Genomic DNA, 23,559 nt, shown 5'->3' with positions numbered 1-23,559 from the left:
GGCAGGCCGCCCAGCCTCACGCCCTCAGGTCCGCACGCCTGGTTGGTGCAGCTCTGCCCCTATCCAGCCCTCACCACTGACTCTCCAGCGTCCTGCTCTCCCGCCTTCCGCCCCCAGCCCTGCAGGGCGCCTCCTCTAGTCACAGCATCCTGGCCTCCAGGACCGACAGGGATCCCACCCCTTTGCTTCACCAGCTTCTCCTCTTGTTCTAAGAATGTTCAGTTGCGCCTATGGTGTCCCAGGACCTGCTTCTAGTACATGAGGAGTATCAGCTCCAATTCCCATCTCTTTCACAGAGACACGAAGGCCCTGAAGCTGGCAGCCCCTAGTGACGAGGGAGCCAGCTGGGTTGGGGAAGGTCCCAGGTGGTCCCAGAGCTGCCACACCGGCCTTGATGCCCTGGCTGTGGCCACTTCCACGTCACAGAGGAAAGCCCTCTGTTGACTCCCAGCCTTTCTCAGGGATACACGGCTGCAGTGGACCCCAACCCAGCCACGTGCACAGCCGTGCCCTGTCACCCCTCCCTTCCTCGGTATGTACTGGGCTTCTGCTGGGCAGCTCTGTCCCACCTGCCAGTCCCCATCCTCCCCAGCGAGATCCTGCCATCCATGCCTGGCCCCACAGTCACCTCCTGTCACTTGGCCCCAGTCTTCAGCACAAGCCCCGTGAACTCAGAGCCCAGCTATCACGTCCAGGGCCTGAGGAGGGCAGCGTGTGAGCACATGGGTCAGTCCCTGAACAGGGACACGCTGGCTGGGTGAACTGCAGCCGCCTGCGGTCCAGACCATGCGCTCCGCCCCAGCTGCTTCCTGCCCGGCAGCCAGGAGCGGGACCCGCTGCAGCGCTGGGTCAAAACCCCACACAGAAAAATGCTTGGGCCGAGGGAGGGCGAGGAGGGGAGAGTGGGCATTCAGAAGAAAGGGACTGGCGGAGCCCGGGACCCCTCCACCGGGGGATCCGTTTGTCCACCAGGCACACGAGTTCCCAGCACTGGGGACAAGGGTGACAGGACTTAGAAACCAGAATCTATTGGAAATGCTTTCACCTGGAAGTAGGCGAGTAAAGCCATCTTACCTGAAGTGGGAAACTGCAGCTGGACGAGCCAGAAGCCACCCCGTCTGAGAAATCAAAGAGCTGGACTGTGGCTGTTTATTTCAAGAGCATTTTTTCCTCAACTTCAATCAAGAGAGTACCTATGAATAACAAACAATTTAAATAAATAAACCTAGATTCAACCTTTTGAAGAAGTAGTTTCTTTCAACAGCAGCACAAAGATAACACTGAGTTTGTCAGACGTGACAAATGGGGGTTTAGTGGGGAAATGGGACGTTTGAAAATGAAGGTTCAGGACGTGTGGACGGTGTGCAGGACAAGGACAGAGTCCTCTCCCAGGAGCCCCGGGCATCATGGGGCCACGAGCTCAACCCTGGCTCCTAAGCCAAGGAAGAGTCCTGGAGAGTGTGAAGGCCACCGTCTATGACATGAACACCCGACAGGGCACAGGACCCTCCTTTTGGGGAGAACGGCATCACCCCTTGCGCTCATTCATTCAGTCATCATCCACACCCACCCATCGGGGCGCGCTCCCAGAACTCCAAACAGCACCCCACACAGGATGGGGCCTTAGGAGCTTGTGCCCCATGGATGACTCTTTCCACCTGCCTGGAAGGTGAGGGACATACTGCCTCCACCTGTCCTGCCAAGAGGGCAGGCAGAGGCCACGCACCTACCTGTCCAGGTGATAGGCAGGTGCAAGACACATACACACATGCACCTAGACCAGGTGATGAGCAGGTACAGGACACACACACAAACACACACACACGTATCTGCACCAGGTGATGTGCAGGTACAGACACAGGACACCAGGAAGCAGACGTAGAACTCCAGGAGGAGTAGGACGGTCACACCCCTAGGACAGATGACACATGGTCCCTGCAGTCTGGGCCAGGTGAGGTGTGCCCAGAGGATTCCTGGGACCGTGCCCTTCCTCTCCTGCCCCAACCAGGTCCTGGGCCCCAGCCCCAGGGAAGCAGCAGGGGTGTCTGGGGAGCTGCCCGTGCTGGTCCTCTTCTAGGAGAGGAGCCCCTCCTGTGTCCGCCCTCACTTCCCCGCCACCCCAGGGTCCCTCTAGCCCTGGGAGCACCTGAGAGGCACTCTCCTCATACAGGAAGGTCGAGGGCTGCACAGACCTGGCTGCCACGCACTGCCGTCTTCCTGGGCCTCATCTGGAGAGGTTTTTTCTAGAAAAAGCTGGATGCCCAGGTAGGGCCATCCAGGTGGCCACAGTGTGTGCAGTGTCTGGGGGTGGGGGTGGCTTCCATGTGTTTTGAATTGACTCCACTTGGGAGGTTCATTAACAAAGTGGTAGAATCTTTTCACGGCCTTTTGGCTGAGATCAAGTGTGAAGAAGTTGGGACATCTGGAAGAAATGCAGAGTTTTTCTAGCGTTTTTCTTTCTAAAGAACAAAAATGCCAAACTCATTTTGACTTATAATGGTTAAATGTTACTAAAGATATTGTATGTGTGTTCCTGTCCAGAGCCGACTTTTTCTCATTTTAATGCATCTGAAAATGTGTCGAAAAGCACCTGGAAACCAGGGTGCCCGTTTGGTCTGTTCCCTCTCACAGAGGCTGTCATGACTCCAGAGGTGCATGTGCTCTGGACTTAGAGGTTGCAGAACTGAGTACATTTAAAAGTAACACCTGAGAAGGAGCAGCCCCACCCCAGCCAGCAGGCTTGCGCGGCCAACTCCTCTGGGAAATGGGCAACTGGTGTGCGGCTCAGGCTGCCCCTGAGGCGGGGGCACCACGGGACTGTGACTGCGGTAATGCTGATGGTCCCTCCTTCTGGATCCTCGCCCACTGCAGAGTCTGGGGGGCCTGGTGTGGGGATCTGAGATGCAACTGTGGCTCCACCACCTGCTGGCAGTGAGATCCCAGCTGAGTTACCTCATCGTCAGTATTGGGGCCCTCGTGTTTGTAAGTGGGGTCTCACAGCACCTGAGTGCTGGCACAGTGTGGAGGGTTTCTGGGCCCCACATGTGAGCAGTGGACGGTGCCCAGCCCACAGCAATGAACCTGGTTCTTTGAAAATATCCATAAAATCAATAAATCCCTAGCAAGTGTGACAAAGAAAAGGAGAGAAGGACACTGAAACACCACGAACAACAGTACACATGGAAATATGACAGTTCAGATCAGTGACCTACCCCTTGAAACACAAACTATCGCAACTCACCCAACAGGACAGATCATTACAATAGCCCTATAAATGCTAAAGACATTTAATTCGTAATTTTAAAATCCATAAAAAGTAATCTCCTTGCTGAGATGATTTCAGCAGAGAATTCTGCCGAACATTTAAAGAAAAACTAACGAATGAAACTACAACACTCCCTTACACCATATGCAAAAATAAACTCAAAATGGATCAAAGACTCAAACATAAGACAACATACAATAAACCTCCTAGAAGAAAATCTAGGCAAAGCATTATCTCACATACATCACAAAACTCTTCTCCTAGGCCAGTCTACCCAAGCAATAGAAATAACAGCAAGAATAAACAAATGGGATCTGATGAAACTTGCAAGCTTCTGCACAGCAAAGGAAACCATGAACAAAACAAAATGACAACCTACAGGATGGGAGAACATTTTTGCAAAAGATGAAACCGACAAAGGCTTAAACTCCAGAATAGATAAGCAGCTCATATGACTTAATAAGAAAAACACACACAACCCAATCCAAAAACAGGCAGAAGACCTAAACAAGCAATTCTCCAAGGAAGAAATACAGATGATCAATAGGTACATGAGAAAATGCTCGACATCACTAATTATCAGAGAAATTCAAATCAAAACTACTATGAGAGACCTCAACAGACCAGGAATAAACTTACCATATGACCCAGGAATCTCTCTCCTGGGCATATATCCAGAAGTAACCCTACTTCAAAAAGACACCTGCACCCCAATGTTCATAGCAGCACTATTTACAATAGCCAAGACATGGAAACAGCCTAAATATCCATCAACAGATGACTGGATAAAGAAGTTGTGCTACATTTATACAATGGAATACTATTCAGCCATGAAAAAGGTAACACCATTTATAGCAACATGGATGGATCTGGAGATGGACATACTAAGTGAAGTAAGCCAGAAAGAGAAAAAATACATCATATTATCATTTATCTGTGGAATCTTTAAAAAAATGACACTAATGAACTTTTTATAAAACAGATTCACAGACATCAAAAACCACCATACCTTTACCAGAGGGGCAAGGGGGTGGAATGAGATAAATTGGGAGTCTAAATACTAAATACTAATACTGAAACTACTAGTACAGATACTAAATAATAAACATAAAATAGGTAAACCGCAAGGTCCTACTGTACAGCTCAGGGAACTGTACTCAGTATCTTGTAGTAACCGGTAAACGAAGAGAATACAAAAAGAAATACATGCATGTTCATGGAGGATTGAAACACTATGCTGTACACGAGGAACTGACACAGCAGTGTAAATTGACTACACTTGAATTTAAAACAAAGATCAATGGGTTCCCACAACATGACCAAGAGGAAAAATGGCTAAAACACATCATATCCATAATAGCCAACAAATTCATCATCATGATAATAGACAAAACAAAGGTTCTTGGTCACCTTTGTAAGTACCAGGGCACCAGTTCATCATTCTGAAAACTGGGAACTCAAAGCAAGCAAGCAAACAAAAAATAGCCATCTCTTCTGCCTTTCCTTTATGAACTACATTATAGTGACCAGACTTCTTAAGAAAGTTTTCTTTAAAGAACACAGCTCCAGCTAATAAATCTGGGAGGGGTGACAAAATTTTTGACAGCTCTAGAAGGCGACATGAACAACATTGACAAACAGATGGTGATGACCAGCGACACTGTGTGCTGGTTTCTATGACACATTGCTGCTCAGGGGCAGCCTGAGCCTGACCACCCTGCAGCCCTCACTCCGACTGTGTAGGAGACGCAGAGGAGAGGGAGGAAAGCTGTGGGCTGATGTAGTTTTAGTACAAGTGAATGGCATGAAAAGGAACTAAGGAGAGGGGAACTGTTCTAGGTTAAAAAACACTTCAGGGGCCTATCACCCAAATGTAAAGTCTATGATATTGTGAGTACTGAAATTTAAAAGAATTCCTGTAAAAAGCCACTTTTGAGAAAACTTGGAAAATCTGAGCAAGCATTAGCTAGGGGACAATAGTAAGGACTCACTGTTTACTTTGTCAGGCAGTGTTAGGTAACTGAAAGGTCATTATGTTAAAAATAAAATCCTTATCTATACAGGATACTTATTGACATTTACAGGTAAAATGAGATGATTTATGGGATTTTCTCTGAAGTGTACTAACTAGAACAAAAGAATTAAAGCAGGAGAACGAAGGATTGAAGGTTGAAAAAAAAAGTTTTTAAATTAGATGGCAGTAAGAATGATTTTTTTTTTTTAAAAAAAAGGAAGGAGTGTATAACTCAGTGCTAGAGTGTGTGTTTAGCATGCACAAGGCCCTGGGTTCAATCCCAGTGTCTCCATTAAATAAAATAAATAAATAAACCTAACTACCTCTGTCTCCCCTCAAAAGCAAAAATAGGCTGTGAAAGTGTCCAAAAGGGGCATAACCAAGAAGCACAGGACCCTGTGCCACGTCACTGCGGACAAGGCCCCCGTCATTCTGTGACCCTGGCCCCCCCTCGCTCATCTGCTGCTCCTCTGTCCTTTCTCCAGTCACAGAGGCCTCCCTGCTGGCTGCCATGCCCTCCCCTGCCAGGGCTGGCTTTCGGAGACATGCACACATTTGTTGAACGAAAACCTAAGCATGGCTCCAGCCTGAGGCAAGTACTCACCTGAATAGCGTGTCTCACATACACCGAATAATCATCGTTAGTCAGGACAGCAGCTTGTTTTCTGTACGTCTGGCTCTGGGTGACGACAGCACCAGCACACTATAAAAGATAAACACGTTCTTTAAAATGGTGACCCAGATAAACCTACTTAAAAAGAAAGAAGTATGTAAAGTCTCTAATATTAAAAAAGAAACTGAAATATTACGCTATGTTTTCACTGTAAAATTCTTTGTTTACAAAGGTTAATGGCAACAGCACAGGAAGCAGAATTAACCTCAAAACCTTAAAAGGATAGAAAATTTCTGAGGCATTTCTGAATGAAGCCCACGAAACAACTTACTGAAATCAGAAGTCAATGTGTCATATAAATATTGATTTTTTTAAGGGGGAGGGTATAGCTCAGAGGTAGAGTGCACGCTTAGCATCCTCGAGGTCCTGGGTTCAAGCCCCAGTATCTCTATTTAAAAAAAAAAAAGATTTTTTAATAACATCTCCTGTCATGCCTATCCAACATCATTCGATATTGGAACAAGGGCCTGTTTTAAAGCTAAAATAGTAAAGGCACAGAAAACCAAGGTAGCACTTAGGAGCCCCCCTCCCCATGTGCCTCGCAGAAGCAGGAAGGCCCCATGGAGTGGCGCGGAGGAAATCAGAGCTTGGGACAGATGGCACGAGGGAGGCACTGACCACAGTGTAGGCCATGTCGTCCACATCCTCCACCACCTCGTCTGAACACGCCTCAGACCCCATGTCTGTGTCCAAGAGCTCCGTGACCTGCACGTCAGCGTGGCCCAGCGGCCCCCCAGCCACGGCCCACGCCCAGGAGCAGGCGCAGACGGCAGCGGGCAGCGAGGCCCGCACGCTCAGCTGCGCACGGGGCCCCTGATGGCCGCATTTCCCAGGAGGCCTATGAACAAACAGGTGGGCACGTGAAGTCCAACATCCCCAAGGAAAACACCGTACCTTGGAAGCCCAAAGCGTTCGCAGGGGCACCCGTGGGGAACTCGAGTGTAAATTCCATGTTCCTTCTAGGCGATCCGTCTTCCATGAGCTGGACCACAACGGGCAGAGCAGGACCCGGCGACGGCTGGTGCATTACTTCTCTGATGGGGCGGACGTGCGGCACGGGGTCAGGCGTCATGGAGCTGCAGGCTTCACACACAGGGCTCGCTGGGTGCATGGACCCCCCAGCCAAACACTGATACACAGCCAGCGTGGCGGCCTGGGCCAGTGAGAGCGGAGCCAGGGCCATCAGTCGGGGGAAGCAGGGAGTCTAGGAAAATGGAAATTGCAGACAACCACTGCCAACTGCAGTGCAGAATTGTACTTGTATACCCAGGCCTACTGGGTATTTTTAGATGAATGGATAAAGGAAGTTAACAAGGACAGAGACAACCTTCATAGTTTAATGCAGAGGAAAACCATGATGGTTAAAAAGCTTCTTTGGCACACACAGAACCTACCTAGTGAATTAGCCAAATATCAATGTCCGTTAAGGAAATTTCACAGCCCTGAACTGTGAGCTCTGAGTGGCAACAAGCAGAGTGAGGGGCTCGAGGAGACAAGAGAAAGGGACCCCTCCCTTCCCCGTGACCAGGGTGTGCCCACAGTTCCAGGCATGGCTGGGGAGACTGTTGCTCAGTGGTACAGCACGTGCATGAGGTACTGGGTTCAATCACCAGTACCTCCATTAAATAACGAATAAATTATATTTTAAAAGAATCCCAGGTCTGAAGTAAAGCTTTAGATGAACTGGAGGAGAAACAGTCTTTTCTTCAGCCTGGCAGTGTCCCTGTGAGGCCCCAGAACGGGAAGGGGTGGCATCTGTACTGTAAACCCTGTAACTGCTGAATCTGCTAAAGGTTTGAACACATTCTACAGTAAGAAAAAAGGAGTATCTTTTTTTCAGTGGCCTTGTATTTTGTGGCTATTATATGTGAATGTATACATAAAAATCAATGTAAGTTATGTGCTTACCATTTCTTATACGAAAGAGAAACCACTCTGATGAAGGAATATGACAAATACAGATATGTATTCACTGGACACAATTCCCTGGCTTTCTACAGCCAGTAGGTGGGTTGGAATTTAAACTCGAGTGCGACTAGTGGAAAAAGCCCCCATAATTAATGATGTGTGCTACGATTTCTGGATGACATGTGCAATGACTTTTGCATGATGGCCATTCTAACTGGTGTGAGATGGTACCTCATCTAGTTTTCACTTGTATTTCCTTGATACATGATCTGTTAAACATGTTTAAGATGCATGAGCTGTTAAACTTAAAGGCTAATTGAATTTACAGGCTTTTGCACAGAAAAGGAAACCATAAGCAAAACAAAACGACAACCTATGGAATGGGAGAAAATATCTGTAAATGATGCGACTGACAAAGACTTAACTCCCAGAATATATAAAGTTCATAAAATTTAATAGCAAAAAACAAACAACCCAATCCAACAATGGGCAGAAGACCTAAAGAAGCAATTCTCCAGTGAAGACTACAAATGGCCAATAGGCACATGTAAAAATGCTCAATATCACTAATTATCAGAGAAATGGAAATGAAAACTACAAAACACCAGTCAGAATGGCCGTCACTTCAAAGTTCACGAATGATCAATGCTGGAGAGGGTGTGGAGAAAAGGGAACCCTCTTAGCCCGCTGGTGGGAATGTAGTTTGGTGTAGCCATTATGGAAAACAGTATGGAATGTCCTCAAAAAGCTAAAAAAAGACTTACCCTATGATCCAGCAATCCCACTTCTGTGTATATATTCAGAGGAAACTCCAATGCAAAAAGGTACCTGCACCCCAGTATTCATAGCACCACTATATATAACAGCTAAAATGTGGAAGCAACCTAAATGAAGAAATAGGTGACTGGATGAAGATGAAGTAGTAGTATTTATACAATGGAATACTACTATGCCGTTAAAAGGGTTAAAAGAATGCTATTTGCAGCAATATGGAGATCATCATTCTTAGCGAAGTGAGCCACAAAGAGAAAAATACCAAATGATATGATTCACACATATAATCTAAAAAAAGATGACACTATGAACTCATCTAGAAAACAGAAACAGGTTTGCAGACTTGGTTAATAATCATGGTTACCAGGGAAAGGGGGTGGGAAGGGATAAATTTGGGAGTTTGAGATTTACAAATATTAGCCACTAAATATACAGTAGACTTTTTAAAAAAAGTTTCTTCTGTATAGCACAGAAACCTATGTTCAAAATCTGGTAATAATTTATACTGGAAAAGCCTCTACAGCCACCCACTGAGGAAGCAAGAGCAGAAAGGAGAGTGAGTTACCCTGGGCTAGAGCCCGGTCCTCCTAAAGTCCTTTTCTGCTGCTGACACTGCCTCCTGACCACACTGCGCCCTCCTCCCAGGAGCAGGCTGACATGAACACATATTTCCTGTAAACCTGGGGCAGCAGAGACCGCCCCCAGGACAGGCCATGGGGTAGATGGGAGCAACTGGACAGCTCCCAGGAGCAGACCCCTCTCCCTGCTGCTGCCGTGGATGCCACAGCCCCCACACCCTGGCAGCCCCGCACCCGCCTCCCGCAGGCGGGACCTGAGGGCCAGCAGAAAGTGCTCCAGGGCCGTTCGGCGCCCTCCCACCTCCCGGGGCTGCACCCGCCTACCCAAACCCGGGTACAAGCAGCAGCAAAGAAACGGGGTTCAGGGGCTACTAACCGGGGGAAGGCACCACGAACCATGACATTGGCCCCGCACCCGTCTCAGGGTCATAACGGGACATGCGGCCTGGACCTCACCCCACGCCCCCCTCTCTGTGCGCCTCCCCAGCTGTGCAGCCCAGGCCTCACCCGGCTCCCCGACCTGCGCGCTCCTACCAGCACCCCCTTACCTGCCCTGCGACGGCAGCGGAGGCGACGGCAAGTGGCGGCCCAGACCCCAAGCCGCGTTCCTCCTCGGGAACAGGTCCAGGGGCGCCTGGCTCCCGTCCAGCTTCCACACGCGCCAGGCGGGGTCCAGCGTCTGCGTGGACTCTCGGGGTGGGGCTCCCGCTGTCCGGTTCTCCGCCAGCCGGGCCGGGCAGGCTGGGTGGTAGGATAGTAGAGCGGGCCCACCCCTCTGCCTGCCCTGCTCTTCTCTGGGGAAACAGGGTACAGGACTCATCAAATGGCCACAGGGGCATCCCTTCCCCAGCAGTGCTGGTCCTTAGATTTGACCTCACCAAAGTGCTTGCACAACTTTCAAAGATGTTTTTTCTTCAGTAACATGAATTTAAAACAATCAGTATGTCATCAAGGCATTTTCAGAAGTGATCTGCCCTGCGGCTAAATATACACACATAAATACACACATATACACATAAATATATACACACATACATACAGGAAAGAGACAGGTGGACTGAAACACAGAGAGACAGAGAGAGAGAGAGAAGACAGACAGACAGACAGACAGAGAGGCACTGAGAGACAGAGAGAGAGAGAGAATGAACACTGGAGATGGCAATGAGTGGAAGTTACGCACATTTTCACAAGTCAGTCTACATGTCAGAACCCGGTCCCAGTATCCATCCACCCTGCAGGGGAGTGTGTGGGAATCACACAAGGATGTGTGACCAGAAGGCAAAAAAAAAAAAGCAGGGAGCCACTGTGGGGCAGCGCACCCGAGGCCGAGATGGGGCATTGGGCCTGAATCTGACATGACAGAATGACCTAGGAGGTTGCATGCCAGAATGGACGATATCAGAGTTGTGTTTAATTTCAACCCGCCTACAGGGAGCTGGGAAGCAGGTGGCAAGGAGGGTGACTTTCCGCAGAGCCCAGGGCAGACCCCGGCCTGTGTGGGGTGTGCCCTGCTCCCACTAGCCCTCTGTGGGGCCCTTCCTTTGCTGAGTCTCTGCATGAACTCCCTGTGATGCCAGCCCGCAGAGGTGACAGGTGCTGTAGGTGTTTGTGGTTCTAGAGACAGGATGGCTTTTCTAGGAAGCAGGGTCCAGAATGATCCCCACTGGGCCGATGGGGGATTGGGGAGACCCTGAGAAGCAGGTGGCTTGTCCAGGGTGACAGCACTGCTGGCGGGGGAGCTGGGTCTTAACCCAGCTGTGTTGTCAGAGCTGTGGCCCTGGCTGTATCCAGGCCTCCCTAGGGCTATAGGAGGGGCCGAGTTGGTGTCACTGTGTGGAAATGGCATGGGGTGGGAAGTGAGCCATCAGCTGCCCAGAGAGGCCCTTGGGGAGCTTTGTGTAAGGAGGAAGCTTGGGGAAGGGGACCCCAGGAAGTGACCTCACTTCCCTGGCAACACAGCCCAACAGAACTTGGAACCCAGGTCACCAGGCACCTGCTCTGTAGAGAAGAACACTTCTCAAGTGACTTGGCTGGTGAACTCAGCTCAGCTCAGAAATGTTTTGTTGCGTCCCAAGATCCCGAGGTCGCGGCCCCCGGAAAGCTCGCAGCAATGGCCTTTGCCAACAGTGCCGGCAGTGGGTTGAGTCTCACCCCAGGCGCCTCTGGCCTTTTGGCCACAGGGACCGAAAGGTAACACAGGGAGGCCCAGGGCAGGCCCGCCCAGGCCGGGCCACCACTCAGAGCCCCCCCGGGTGGCCCCACGGCCCCTTCCTGACTGGTGGAGGTGGGGCAGTCATGTTGGGGGGGTCCTGCCTCAAGCAAGAGCAGGCTGAGGAAGGGTCAGAGGCCTGGGGGGCCGATCACGTCCACAACCTGGGTCCAAGCGGGCTGGATGGGATGTGGAGAACCGGGGCAGGGCCCTGCTGCCCGAGGTGGCGCCCATGCCCTCTGGGAGTGTCTCTTGCCTCCCGGGTGACTGAGATGACCAAGGTGCCAGTCTGATTTGGCAGGAGAGGGTCGAGTGGGGCAGAAGCAGGAGTGGTCCTGGCCGGGCAGGGCTCTAAGACCTCCGGGCCGGGCCGGCTGCCGGTCACTGTCATTGCAGAGCCAGACACCGCAGGATCCGGGGAACCAGGACACTCATGCCACCTCCCCAAGTGAGGGGCTGGTGTGCCACACTGTGGAAGGCCAGCACAGGCTCCAGAAGAGTCTAGGTATGAAGGGCTCCCCACCACCAAGGCCTACTGCCCAGACACCGACCAGGTCTCTCCCCAAGATCTTGCCCAGGGCTGAGGGGCAGCTCAGCACCCCCAGCTCTGACCTGGAGCACCATGCCCACTTCCCGGGGATTCAGGTAGAGGACCAGGAGCCCCCCAAAGCAGAGCCCAAGGTGAGAAGGGCGGGGCTGGTGCGGGTGTGTAGGTGAGGGAGGGTGGAGCGCTGGGACACACAAGGAGGCATCCCCAACGGCTGCTGTTGGGACCAGAGCAAAGACTGGCCTCAGACCACCTGTCTGGAAGAATTTAGAAACAGAACACAGCCTGTGGGCACTTGCTCGGTGGGAGCTGTCTGCAAAGCTCTGGGAAGATTTCTGTCCTTGAAAGGCACATGGAAAGGGAGGCATATGGGTACCTTTTTCCTCTGTCAAGCCTGAGCACAACCACTAGACTTAAAGCTCTCTCCACGTCCAACAGTTACAGGTCCAGAGCAGGCAGAGGCAGGGGAAGACGGCACAGAACAAGACCACCAGGATCCAGCAGGAGACAGCAAGCTCCCTCCTGCTGCTCCTGCTGAACTTGCTGCTCCTGAAGATCCTGCAGCTCCTGCTCATCTTGCTGCTAGTGAGGAGCCTGCCACTCCTGAAGAGCCTGCTGCTCCTACTGATCTAGCCGCTCCTAAAGAACCTGCCGCTCCTGAAGAGCCTGCCGCTCCTGAAGAGCCTGCTGCTCCGGAAGAGCCTCCTGATCTTGCCGCTGCTGAAGAGCCTGCCACTCCTGAAAAGCCTGCTGCTCCTGCTGATCTAGCCACTCCTCAAGAGCCTGCCGCTCTTGAAGAGCCTGCTGCTCCTAATGACCTAGCCGTTCCTGAAAAGCCTGCTGATTTTGCCGCTACTGAAGAGCCTGCAGCTCCTGCTGATGTTGCCACTCCTGTTGAGCCTGCCGCTCCTGAAGAGCCTGCCGCTCCAGAAGAGCGTGCTGCTCCTGCTGATCTAGCCGCTCCGGAAGAGCCTGCCACTCATGCTGATCCAGCCGCTCCTGAAGAGCCTGCCGCTCCTGAAGAGCCTGCTGCTCCTGCTGATCAAGCCACTCCTAAAGAGCCTGCTGATCTTGAAGAGCCTGCCGCTCCTGAAGAGCCTGCTGCTCCTGCTGATGTTGCCACTCCTGTTGAGCCTGCCGCTCCTGAAAAGCCTGCCACTCATGCTGATCCAGCCGCTCCTGAAGAGCCTGCTGCTCCTGAAGAGCCTGCTGCTCCTGCTGATCTAGCCACTCCTGAAGAGCCTGACGCTCCTGCTGATCTAGCCGCTCCTGAAGAGCCTGCCGCTCCTGCTGATGTTGCCACTCCTGTTGAGCCTGCTGCTCTTGAAAAGCCTGCCACTCCTGAAGAGCCCGCTGATCTAGCCACTCCTGAACAGCCTGACGCTCCTGAAGAGCCTGACGCTCCTGCTGATCTAGCCGCTCCTGAGGAGCCTGTCGCTCCCGCTGATCTTACCGCTCCTGAAGAGCCTGCCGATCCTGAAGAGCCTGCTGGTCCTGCTGATCTGGACGCTCCTGAAGAGCCTGCCACTCCTGAAGAGCCTGCAGCTCCTGAAGAGCCGGCTGCTCCTGCTGACCTAGCCACTCCTGAAGAGCCTGCCGCTCCTACTGATCTTGCCGCTCCTGCTGATCTAGCCGCTCCTGAAGAGCCTGCTGCTCCTAATGATCTGGCCGCTCCTGAAGAGCCTGCTGCTCCTAATGATCTGGCCGCTCCTGAAGAGCCTGCTGCTCCTAATGATCTGGCTGCTCCTGAAGAGCCTGCTGCTCCTAATGATCTGGCCGCTCCTGAAGAGCCTGCTGCTCCTACTGATCTTGCCGCTCCTGCTGATCTAGCCGCTCCTGAAGAGCCTGCTGCTCCTAATGATCTAGCCACTCCTGAAGAGCCTGCCGCTCCTGCTGATCTAGCCGCTCCTGAAGAGCCTGCTGCTCCTGCTGATCTAGCCGCTCCTGAAGAGTCTGATGCTCCCGCTGATCTTACCGCTCCTGAAGAGCCTGCCGATCCTGAAGAGCCTGCTGGTCCTGCTGATCTGGACGCTCCTGAAGAGCCTGCCACTCCTGAAGAGCCTGCAGCTCCTGAAGAGCCGGCTGCTCCTGCTGACCTAGCCACTCCTGAAGAGCCTGCCGCTCCTACTGATCTTGCCGCTCCTGCTGATCTAGCCGCTCCTGAAGATCCTGCTGCTCCTAATGATCTGGCCGCTCCTGAAGAGCCTGCTGCTCCTAATGATCTGGCCGCTCCTGAAGAGCCTGCCGCTCCTACTGATCTTGCCGCTCCTGCTGATCTAGCCGCTCCTGAAGAGCCTGCTGCTCCTAATGATCTAGCCACTCCTGAAGAGCCTGCCGCTCCTGCTGATCTAGCCGCTCCTGAAGAGCCTGCTGCTCCTGCTGATCTAGCCGCTCCTGAAGAGTCTGATGCTCCCGCTGATCTTACCGCTCCTGAAGAGCCTGCCGATCCTGAAGAGCCTGCTGGTCCTGCTGATCTGGACGCTCCTGAAGAGCCTGCCACTCCTGAAGAGCCTGCAGCTCCTGAAGAGCCGGCTGCTCCTGCTGACCTAGCCGCTCCTGAAGAGCCTGCTGCTCCTAATGATCTGGCCGCTCCTGAAGAGCCTGCCGCTCCTACTGATCTTGCCGCTCCTGCTGATCTAGCCGCTCCTGAAGAGCCTGCCGCTCCTGCTGATGTTGCCACTCCTGTTGAGCCTGCTGCTCTTGAAAAGCCTGCCACTCCTGAAGAGCCCGCTGATCTAGCCACTCCTGAACAGCCTGACGCTCCTGAAGAGCCTGACGCTCCTGCTGATCTAGCCGCTCCTGAAGAGCCTGTCGCTCCCGCTGATCTTACCGCTCCTGAAGAGCCTGCCGATCCTGAAGAGCCTGCTGGTCCTGCTGATCTGGACGCTCCCGAAGAGCCTGCCGCTCCTACTGATCTTGCCGCTCCTGCTGATCTAGCCGCTCCTGAAGAGCCTGCTGCTCCTAATGATCTAGCCACTCCTGAAGAGCCTGCCGCTCCTGCTGATCTAGCCGCTCCTGAAGAGCCTGCTGCTCCTGCTGATCTAGCCGCTCCTGAAGAGTCTGATGCTCCCGCTGATCTTACCGCTCCTGAAGAGCCTGCCGATCCTGAAGAGCCTGCTGGTCCTGCTGATCTGGACGCTCCTGAAGAGCCTGCCACTCCTGAAGAGCCTGCAGCTCCTGCTGATCTAGCCGCTCCTGAAGAGTCTGATGCTCCCGCTGATCTTACCGCTCCTGAAGAGCCTGCCGATCCTGAAGAGCCTGCTGGTCCTGCTGATCTGGACGCTCCTGAAGAGCCTGCCGCTCCTGAAGAGCCTGCAGCTCCTGAAGAGCCGGCTGCTCCTGCTGACCTAGCCACTCCTGAAGAGCCTGCCGCTCCTACTGATCTTGCCGCTCCTGCTGATCTAGCCGCTCCTGAAGATCCTGCTGCTCCTAATGATCTGGCCGCTCCTGAAGAGCCTGCTGCTCCTAATGATCTGGCCGCTCCTGAAGAGCCTGCCGCTCCTACTGATCTTGCCGCTCCTGCTGATCTAGCTGCTCCTGAAGAGCCTGCTGCTCCTTATGATCTAGCCACTCCTGAAGAGCCTGCTGCTCCTGCTGATCTAGCCGCTCCTGAAGAGTCTGATGCTCCCGCTGATCTTACCGCTCCTGAAGAGCCTGCCGATCCTGAAGAGCCTGCTGGTCCTGCTGATCTGGACGCTCCTGAAGAGCCTGCCACTCCTGAAGAGCCTGCAGCTCCTGAAGAGCCGGCTGCTCCTGCTGACCTAGCCGCTCCTGAAGAGCCTGCTGCTCCTAATGATCTGGCCGCTCCTGAAGAGCCTGCTGCTCCTAATGATCTGGCCGCTCCTGAAGAGCCTGCCGCTCCTACTGATCTTGCCGCTCCTGCTGATCTAGCCGCTCCTGAAGAGCCTGCCGCTCCTGCTGATGTTGCCACTCCTGTTGAGCCTGCTGCTCTTGAAAAGCCTGCCACTCCTGAAGAGCCCGCTGATCTAGCCACTCCTGAACAGCCTGACGCTCCTGCTGATCTAGCCGCTACTGAAGAGCCTGTCGCTCCCGCTGATCTAGCTGCTCCTGAAGAGCCTGCCGATCCTGAAGAGCCTGCTGGTCCTGCTGATCTGGACGCTCCTGAAGAGCCTGCCACTCCTGAAGAGCCTGCAGCTCCTGAAGAGCCGGCTGCTCCTGCTGACCTAGCCGCTCCTGAAGAGCCTGCCGCTCCTACTGATCTTGCCGCTCCTACTGATCTTGCCGCTCCTGCTGATCTAGCCGCTCCTGAAGAGCCTGCTGCTCCTAATGATCTGGCTGCTCCTGAAGAGCCTGCCGCTCCCGCTGATCTTACCGCTCCTGAAGAGCATGCAGGTGCTGCTGATCTAGCCGCTCCTGAAGAGCCTGCCACTCCTGAACAGCCTGCTGCTCCTGCTGATCTAGCTGCTCCTGAAGAGCCTGCCACTCCTGCATCTGCACCTGCACCGCTGGGCACTGGAGAACCTGTTCAGGCATCATCACCCCCTAGGGCTGAGCCCCCTCTGCCCCCTCCTACACCTTCTCCAAAATCCCAGTATGAATCCCTTCCCCCACCTGAAGTTGACTTCACTACCCCTGAAGTTGTTTTTGTTTTGCTTTTCTTTATTTTACTTTGTTTGTTTCACCCCTTGTTTGGCATCCTTTATTTTTCCATTTCCTATTTCCTTTAATAAATTACAGATTTTTTCCCTTTTAAATTGTGCAATTCAGGAACATTATTGCATTCACATGCTGTGCGACCATCACTACCATCTAGTTTTACGCTATTTCTTTCCTGAAAATAATACCCTGGATCCAAAGAGCGCACTCCCCTTCCTTCCTCCCCTAGCCCCTGGTGGTCAGACCCCCAAGCCATGAGGCAAAGGCCAGGCTGCGGCAAAGGCCAGGCTGCAGCAAAGCCGTGGATGCATGACGACGATGTAGTGGAGTGGCCTGCAGATGGCAGCGTAGCGATCGTAAGACATGACTGCCAGGAGGTTACATTCAGTCGCCCCCAACCAGTGGGAGATATAGAACTGGGCCACACAGCCTCCATAGCGGATGGTCTTCTGTGGACCCCAGAGGTTGATCAGAAGTTGTGGGACGATGCTCGTGGTGAAGCTAATGTCCAGGAAGGAAAGGTTGACAAGAAAGAAGTACATAGGGGTGTAGGTGCACATCCATACAGGAAAGCAGAATGATGGTGCTGTTGCCCAAGACGGACACCACATAAATCCCTGAGACAATGACAAAAAGGACAGGTTCTAGCGAGGGTCGTTCAGAGAAGCCCAGAAGCACAAAGACTTCTGGAGAACTCCCACTGGCTACTTCCACCATCACGCAGAGCTAGAGGTGGGCACAAAGCCCACCTGCAGGTGAGTGGGGGGCACAGGTTATCAAGCACTAGGGGTTGTATCAGCGAGCAAACTTTAAACGTAAATGCATAGCCACTGTATTTGAAAGCACCCATCCAACTGCTCCATGGATGATCTTGTGCCATCTTCCTGAAGGCCAACTTGGAATGCGTGCTAGAAGACATGGAAATAAGCATAGCCTGGGGAAAAAATGGACATTCATGCAAAACTCTTGGACAGTTATGCGCTATTTCTTTTTTATTGAAATATTACTTACAGTAGCAACATCTGGAGTCAACCTAAATTTTTAGTGATGAGGTTTTCAATGGGTGGAGGATGGCATTTCATGTGGTGAAACACTGCACTGCCTTTAAAACTGAGCCTGTGCTGCCTCCCTACTCAGTTAATAGTCACACAGAGTCCATTCTGACGTTTCTCTTTCTCTCAAATCCCACAACTATCAGCAAATTTTTGCTTTATTATTAAATATAACCAGAGTCTCATCACCTCTCACCACTTACGCTGCTACTCCCCTGGCCCTTACTGTTATCATTTACCACCTGAACAACTGACCTCACATTCTGACTGGTCTTCCTGCTTCCCTGTTACTTGCCTTCAAAGCATACTCAACACAGCAGCCTGAAGATTACATTAAGAGACAATATGAGAATACGAAAGTGAATATATGTATATTCATGTATGACTGAAGCATTGTGCTGCACACCAGAAACTGACACAACACTGTAAGCTGACTATACTTCAATTAAAAAAAAAAGAATTACCCTGTGTACACAGCATTAGACTACAAGCTTAGAAGTGTACTAGCTGAGGAATACTTGCTGCAAGAAGTTTTAATCCAAGAAAGAAAAGTAAAACAGATTAAAATTTACACACAAAGGTACAAGCATGTATCGTATTTCTACGTACTAAAGCCTCAAACAGAATTCTATTTATATTGTACATAAATATAACCATGCAACAAAGTTATAAAAATAAATTAGTTATACTGAGATACAAAAGTGCTCAGTATTTTAAAGGGATAAGGAAAAAATAAAGCACGGAATGCCAAAAAAAAAAAAAAAGAGAGAGAGAGATGATAAGATCACACTGCTTTACTGCTCACTACCCCCATTATTGTGGAACAAGGCTTTTCCTCCAAAACAGTCACATGCTTGCCTTCTCACCTCCATCAGGTTGGTCTTCAAAAGTCATCTTTCATTGTCTTATTTAATACTGAAAACCCACCCAGCTCCCTTCTCTCCTTTTCCTGTTTTATTTTTATTTATAGTACTTATCACTATAGAATAAACACGCTATTCTAATTTATTATGTTCATTATCTGTCCCTTTCCATTACAGTATAAATTCCATGGAGCCATGCCTTCCTGTTATTTTGCTTATTGCATTTAGACACTAACCCAGTGTCTAATACACAGAAGTCCTTTAATCAATAGCCACTGAATGGGTAAACTGTAAGACAGATTGTTAGGATGGTATGTGGTCATGGTGGAGGCAGAACTAAAGAAATGGAAAGGTATAGCTGATTCTCACTCACTCACAGGGCAATCTCACAGCAGTATTGTCAAGAAAGAACTCTTGGAACTGTCAGAGTCATGCACAGGTGACTCCAGTGATCTCTTCATCTTACACACGGGGAGTAAAACAAAGGATGAGCCAGCAGGGATGATGTGTGAAGCCAGAAGCCCCCATAGAAGCAAATCGATAATCTCAATCTGCTTCCATTGTCCCTGAACATTTCTGGAGCCCTTATTTACAAAAACATGAATTTTTTCTTCCCTTTCTTTTAAAAGGAAGAGTAAATTCATTAAAATTAGAGCCCATTGAGATGTGAGGAACAGAGCAGCTGTAAACTCAACTGTCAATCCTTTTAAAGTCCCAGAGAGTGAAACTTACTTATCTCTATAACTGGCATTTTATGAAGCAAAATAAACTTGAAGACATGTACATTCACAGTGTTTTAAAATACATGGAGAGTTTCCCAGTGCATTTTGTAGAAACGGAGCTCAGAGAGCCTCAGGCATTTGCCAAAATTCACACATAGAAGTTATACTGGTGTGGACTTAACTGAGTTAGAATGCAGAGAAAATCCTCTGCTTTGCGTAGAGAAGACCTGAGCAGCACTGAAACTTTGAGAAAGCACCCGGGAGACGGATTCTGACCCCCTCCAAATTCAGGAAGCATGGAGAGCTGTCAGAACACGGGTGGTTTCATAGTGTGGATGTGGGAGAGGAGAAGTGAGCGAGGATAGTCATGTGTAACTGAGTCATGGCACAATAAAGTAATTGCCCTGTACAGACAGTCACCTCAGACAAACTGATGAGGACATCAAAAAGTAGAACAGTAAACCGAAAACTGCATTGTCCCCCTGGGTGTTAACTATCTCCTCTGGAGATATGAAAATTTTGTTGACCCACATATGAAGAAAATGTTTTAATGTCACCAAGAGAGGGGGACCAAGAGATCAGTCGTGGTCATGAAGTAATATAATAGTTTGGTAGAATTTTTGAGGACATAGAGATCTTTGTGACAATCAGTGGCTTACTCAAAGGCCAAGAGCTCCTCAGAGCTCCTTGGAGCACACTCAAGACAACAAGATTCTTAGTACAAAAATAACATTCCTGGTAAAGGAAGAGTTTTGTTCATTCAGTGAGTAACCAAAATTGTTACAGTGAAAAAAAAAAATCACTCTTGAAAATGTGGCCCCCACCCCAAGTCCTGTGACATTATGACAAAGAAAGGTAGCATGGTGACAGTTATGGGGATGAGTCCAAATTTTGTGAGTCAATTATGCAGTCACAAACTCTACCCATGAAATGCGGGCAACCTGCTAAAATACCAAAGACTACAAGAAGAGCGAATTAGATTACTGAAATGGATCAGTGCTCATCAATCTTAATTGAAACTGCCAGAAACTCCATGTTCTGTTTTATCTTAAATACCATGAAAAACAAATAGACCCCAGAATGTCACTTACTGATGGTGAGACAGCAGCAGCATCTTTCTGCACTCAGGTGCAAACATTGTATAATGAGCTGTATTTTATTTCAAGAATCGATAAGATCCACAAACTCAGGGCATGTGACATTAAAAAGCAGGAAAGCAGCCAACAGATTTAGAAGCCATAAAAATACTGGAAATCTCCAAGCCAGTAGTGGCAAGTGTGCTAGACTGTCTTCAAATGCATGTGTAAGGACAGAGCCTTAAGTTTTAAAATCAGAATAGGTTTAAATTAGAAAGAAGCACTTTTTTTCCCCTAAGAAAACTGTCAGCAAAAGTAGTGAGGATGATTCATAGTGTTTTCAGAATAAGAAATATATGCCAACCCCAAAGGACAAAGTGTGTCATAAAACCCTTAAAATCACAAGACATTCATTTTATCCCCTGGAGCAATCAGGAGGCAGACAGAGGGTAATGATGTCAGGAAGATGAAATTGGAAGGAACGAAGCTTTGGGTTTTTTTTTCCCTATTGACTGATTGCAATTTTATTATAATTTCTGTACACACAGAATTGATTCTTTTCATGAATAAAATGTTATTTTAGGTTTTTATACTGCCTAACATTGATTGCAGAACATAAGAATCAGTTATGTCTACACAAAATTTATCATGTAGTGGAGGGGAGAGTCTGAAATATTTGCCTATACCATAATTTTGGTACAGGTTTTAAAGATTTTTTTGAAATCCAATTATTCTATTATTGGTGTACAATACAATGACGAACTAATTTTTTTTGCTAGATCGTTTATATTTACTATGGTAAAACACATATAACACATACATTTACCACTGTAACCAAGTTAAAGTGTACAAATCAGTGGAATTAAGTGCAATTACAAAATAGTGCAACCATCATTAGTATCTGGTTCCAAAACTTTTGTCACCCCCCACATGCTCTCTTTAAGCAATCACTTTCTATTTGCTTTCCCTTCTCCAGTCTTTAGCAACAATTAAATCTACTTTGTCTCTATGGATTTGACTATTTTGGATATTCCATACAAATAAAAACATACAGTATGCGGTATTTTATGTTTGACGTCTTTCACTTAGTATAATGTTTTCAAGGTTCTTGGATACTGTAGCATGTATCAGTATTTTATTTACTTTTATAGCTGAGTAATATTCCATTGTGTGACTTCACTGCATTATGGTTCTCTATTCACCTGTTGATTTAAAAAACAGAAATTCATTTTGAACTGTTTCCCTCTGTACTCTTTGATTTGTATAGTAAAAAGAGCCTCAGTAGAGGACTGTTACTAAGAATTCGCCCTGTGAAATTATTCAGGACTGGGTTTGTATATTGCACTGGCACTAATTAGTTTGGACTGTTAGTCAAGTCTCTAAGTTAACTGTTTCAGTTTTTTGATATGTATTTTAAAGGGTTTTCAGAGTATTATTCTAATTTGTAAGGTAAGATCTGCGCCTGTCATAGTTACTAATACATTCCCCATTGTCCCATATATTTGCCTGATACCTCGCATGTTGACAATGCCTAATATATATTTATTATTATTATTATTATTAGTCAATGAATGAACGATTCTGGAGGTAGTCTGTTAATCAGAGTATAAAATGATTTTTTTTCTTAGCTTTATTAAGATATAATTGACATATAACCTTGTGTAAGTTTTAAGATGTCCCAACATGTGTTTTCTCTCCAAAGCACCAAATGACTCTCTCCCATCAGCTGGATGTCAATCCAACTAATTTTGACACTATATAATGCAAATTACTCCTGAGTGACCCTGCAAGGGGCTATCATGAACCCCACTTTAAAGATGAGGCAACTGAGGCTTTGCGTGGGCAAATGACTTGCTGAAGGCTATGTGGTTATTAAGTAGTAGAGCAAGGAGTGCACATGGGTTTGCACCTTAAATAATATATTTCCTATCCCCTCACTCCCTTAGTTATCTAATGCAGTCTAATGAGTTCAAATACTAACTATATCATGAAGATTCTCCAAATTATATCCCTGGCCAGCACACCCACACCCAACTTCAGACTCATACAGTTCATTGTCTATGTTATATCTTCATTTGGAAGATGGAATGGACTAAACTGCATTCCTCCAAAATTTATATGTTGATGCTCTTAACCCTACTGTGACTATGTTTGGAGATGGCGCCTTTAGGGATAATTAAGTTTATCTGAGTGAGGTCATAAGAGTACTACCCTAATCCCATAGGACTGGTGTCCTTATAAGAAGTTGAAAAACACGAATCTGCTTCTCCTTCCTCTCTCTCTCTCTCCCCATCTCCCTCTCCCACCCTGAGCATGCACAGAGGAAAGGCATGTGAACACACAGTAACAGGAAGGCTATCTATAAGTCAGGAAGAGAGACCTCACCAGAAACCAACCTCGATGACACCTTGATCTAGGATTTTCAACTTTCAGTACTGTGAGAAAATAAATTCCTGTTGTTCAAGCCACCCAATGTGTGATTTTCTTTGGCAGGCTAATACCAATTCCAAATTTAACACTTCAGAAAATGAGCCCTGTTCCCTACCAGATCTGCTCTAGCTTCACCCTCCCCATCCCAGTTGATAATAACTCTATTCTACTAGGTTCTCAAGTCAGAAATCACATAGTCAACTTTCATCACTCACTTTTCCACTCCCTACCCTCACTCAGCACATGAAATCTCTCTGAAAGTCCTACTGGCTCTATCTTTAAAATATTCAGATTACAATTACTTCTCACAACTTGTATCCCTGTGTCAACCATAATCACTGTATTAAAATGTAAGTCACATAGAATGTATCTTATTCAAAAGCATTCACTCCCATTCACCTGACTCTGAATAAAGACGCAACATTGCCGTAACAACCCACGAAGCCCTATACTAGCTGCCCCTTCACCTTCCATATCCATTACTTCTCTGACCCGATGGCCCACCACTTCCCCCATTCCTCCCCTGGCTGTACCCACAGGAGTCTCTGTTGTTCCTGACACATGACAGGCACTCATCTGACATTACTTTTGTCCCTGCTGAGGACTCTGCCTAGAACCACCACCCTCTCCTCATGTCTGTCCTCAAGTTTCACCTGGGGAGTGACTTTCGCTGTTGCACTACTCACAATGGCAGACCCGCCCTTTCTCCATTCCTGCTCCACTCCTCTCGAGAGTACTTTCCATCACCTCACATTCCAGATGCGTATTTCCTCATTCCCACGTCTGTGCCTCCTTCTTTCAGAATGGAAGCTCATGAAGGCAATGGTTTGT

General features: G+C 49.0%; 1 long non-coding RNA gene across 1 annotated transcript; it reads right to left on the bottom strand.

The window, feature by feature from the left end:
* Positions 1-1,014: 1,014 nt before the first annotated feature.
* On the bottom strand, positions 1,015-7,316 carry LOC140698381 (uncharacterized). The gene is made up of 3 exons (XR_012076144.1): positions 6,847-7,316; positions 5,884-5,982; positions 1,015-1,193 (listed from the first exon to the last, which is right to left on the bottom strand). It is a non-coding gene; the product is annotated as an uncharacterized lncRNA (long non-coding RNA).
* Between the last annotated feature and the right edge of the window lie 16,243 nt (positions 7,317-23,559).

Source organism: Vicugna pacos, chromosome 1 (genome assembly GCF_048564905.1).
Source record: "Vicugna pacos chromosome 1, VicPac4, whole genome shotgun sequence".
NCBI classification, from domain to species: domain Eukaryota; kingdom Metazoa; phylum Chordata; class Mammalia; order Artiodactyla; family Camelidae; genus Vicugna; species Vicugna pacos.
This window is presented reverse-complemented; position numbering and strand designations above follow the sequence as displayed.